We start from the raw sequence: 2,915 nt of genomic DNA, 5'->3' as shown, positions 1-2,915 counted from the left end.
ACTTCCTTTTGCTCAAGTTCTGTCTTGTCCTCTCAGCTACCTCTTCTGTCATCCAGTCCCTCCCCCCCCCCACCCAGTAGCAGAAGCGTCAATGGGTACAGCTGACAACAGATTTTAACATTGTACATGCACACTATCCAAATCAGGTAATGCTCTATTCACAGAACAAACCATGGGTATCAAACAAGGTAGACTTCGCTTTGTGTGGTTGTTACTGTTGCTAGGTCCTATGGCGTTGATTCTGACTCAGAGTGACTTCATAAGGCAGAGTAGACTTGCCCCACAGAGTCTGCTAAGCTGTGGTGAATTGGAGCACATCTCCAGGTCTTCCTTCTGTAGAGTAAATGGGTGGATTTGAACCACCAACTTTTTGATAATCAGTCAAGCATTTAACAGTGTGTGTTGCCAGGATGCTCTCTCTTCCTCTTTCCCCCGTTATCCTCTTACTTACTCTCAATCTAATCTACGTATATACACAAATTACGAAAGATTAACCCAGAAAGACTATATGACAAAGCAAGTACTAAAAAATTTCAGAGAACAAAAATGATACAGTATTTTTTCTGACCATGATAGAACCAAATCCAAAATCAATGAGAGAAAGAAGACTGGGAAGTTCTCAAATATTTGTTAATAGCATTGAAACAACCCAAGGGTTAAGAAAGAGAAGAAAATAAAACAATATTTTATTTGAATAATAAGCCAAAAAATAAAAACCCCACTGCAGTCTAGCTGAGTCCAACTCCCACTGACCCTCCATCAGGTTTCTGGTGTCTACGCTTTACCAGAGGAGATGCTGAGTAATAACAGCAGAATGTACTCAAATGTGTGCACTTTGCTAATGCAATGCTCAGAAAGCACGAACAGTTTTGAAAGCTTATGGTGGGTGTGGGAAAGGAATGCCTTCGGTGATACAAGCATGCACCTGAGATGTTACAGGAGAAGAGCAGAACCCAGCCAGGATCAGGGTCAGGAAGGCAGCAGTAAGCTGAGAGAGATCGTCAGTGAGACAGAAAATGAACAAACAGCAGAGGGTGCCAAGGAAATCAAAACACAGTTTTAAAAATGGCTTTATTGAGGTGTAACTGGCATGCAATTAACCGTACATATTTAAATTGTACCATTTGATGAGTTTTGACACTTGTAGAAACCCCTGCAATTATCACCAGATTAAGATAATGAACATATCCATCACCCCGAGCGTTTCCCCAGCTTCTTCTCTCTGCCCTTGTCCCCAGACAGCTACCCATCTCCTTTCTGTCACTAGGCATTACTTCATGTGTTCTGATATTTCAGAAAAGGAGTAATGAGATGCATCCACATTTTTGCCTCCACGGTTTACTCCTTTGTATTGCTCTGTGTGTGGAGCCATAGTGTGATAGGTTTTCATTTTCATTTCCTGGAAACCTGATGCTGTCGAGCATCGTTTTCGTGACTTTTTAATCATCAGTCCGTCCTCCTCCACCGCGTGCCCATTTTCTAAGCTCTACCCCATTTGTTCAAATAGAACTGTTGGTTTGCTTCATATTTGAGTATTGAGTGTGCTTTGTATATCTGGATATAAAATATTTACCAGACGTGTGTCGTTCCAGTCTATGTCTTGTCATTTAGTAACTTTAACAGCGTTCTTGAAAAAGGCAGAGGCTTTTCATTTCAAGGAAGTCAAATGTATCAACTGGTTTTTATTAATGTGTGTTCTTATGTTCTGGCTGTTTTAAGTGCCATCGAGTGTGACTGATAGGGACCCTGTGAACAACAGATCTGACCCCATCCCGTGCCGTCCTCACCACTGCACATACACTTGAACCCTTGATGCAGCCGCTGCATGTCAGCCCATCTTGTTGGGGGTCTTCCTTCCACGCTCTGACCCTCCACCTCTCCCAGCACGATGTCCTTTTCCAAGGACTGACCCCTCCTAATAACAACATTCCCCAAAGTATGTGGGATGAAGCTTCCTTGCCTCTGAGGAGCACTCTGGCTGCGGTTTCTCCAAGATACAGCTGTTCTTTTGACGGTCCTTGGGATATTCATTACTCCAACACACCAGCTCTTCCATCACCCTTATTCATTGTCCAGCACTCACAGACATAGCAGGAGGAGATTGAAAAGCCCATGGCCGGAATCACACGCGCTGAAATCCTGAAGCTGACTTTTTTGCCCTTCAGTACTTTGAAGGTGTCCCTGAGCAGGGCACATTCCCAATGCCATATGTCTTTTGATTCCTTTATTGCTGGTATTGATAGTGTTCATTGTGGATCCAGGTAAGATGGAATCACTGGCAACTTCAATCGTTTCTCCATCTGTTAGGATGTTGTCTATTGGTCCATTATTGGTGAGGAATTTTTTGTCTTTTCGATGTTGAGCTTCAATCCATGTGGAAGACTACAGTCCTTGACCTTCTGCAGCAAGTGCTTCAAGTCCTCCTCACTTTCAGCAAGTAAGGTTGTGTCATCTGCATAATGCAAATTGTTGATGAGTGTTCCTCCTATCCTGATACCACATTCTTTCTCATAAAGTTCAGCTTCTCAAATTATTTGTTCAGCATGCAGATCAAACAGGTATGAAGAAAGATACAACCCTGATAATAATTTGCTTTATTCCAAGGTCACAGAGGTAATCTACTATGATATCTTCTAGAATTCTTACAGTTTCAGGTTTGACACATAGGTCTTTGATCCACCCTGAGCTATTCTTGGTAAGTGGTGAGAAGTATGTGTGTATGGGTCTGATTAGAAAGCTTGGTGGTGTAGTGTGTAACCTCTCAGGAATCTGACCATAAGGTTGACAGTTTGATCCACCAGATGTCCTGAAGGAGAAAGATGGGCAGTTTCTTCCTGTAAAGATGTGCAGCCTCAGAAACCTGGTCAAAGTGTCATGGACAACTCAATAGAGTCAAAGTGTCATAGACAACTCAA

Source organism: Elephantulus edwardii, unplaced genomic scaffold (genome assembly GCF_000299155.1).
Source record: "Elephantulus edwardii isolate Elephantulus edwardi_28Jun2011 unplaced genomic scaffold, EleEdw1.0 scaffold00064, whole genome shotgun sequence".
Lineage (NCBI taxonomy): Eukaryota > Metazoa > Chordata > Mammalia > Macroscelidea > Macroscelididae > Elephantulus > Elephantulus edwardii.
This window is presented reverse-complemented; position numbering follows the sequence as displayed.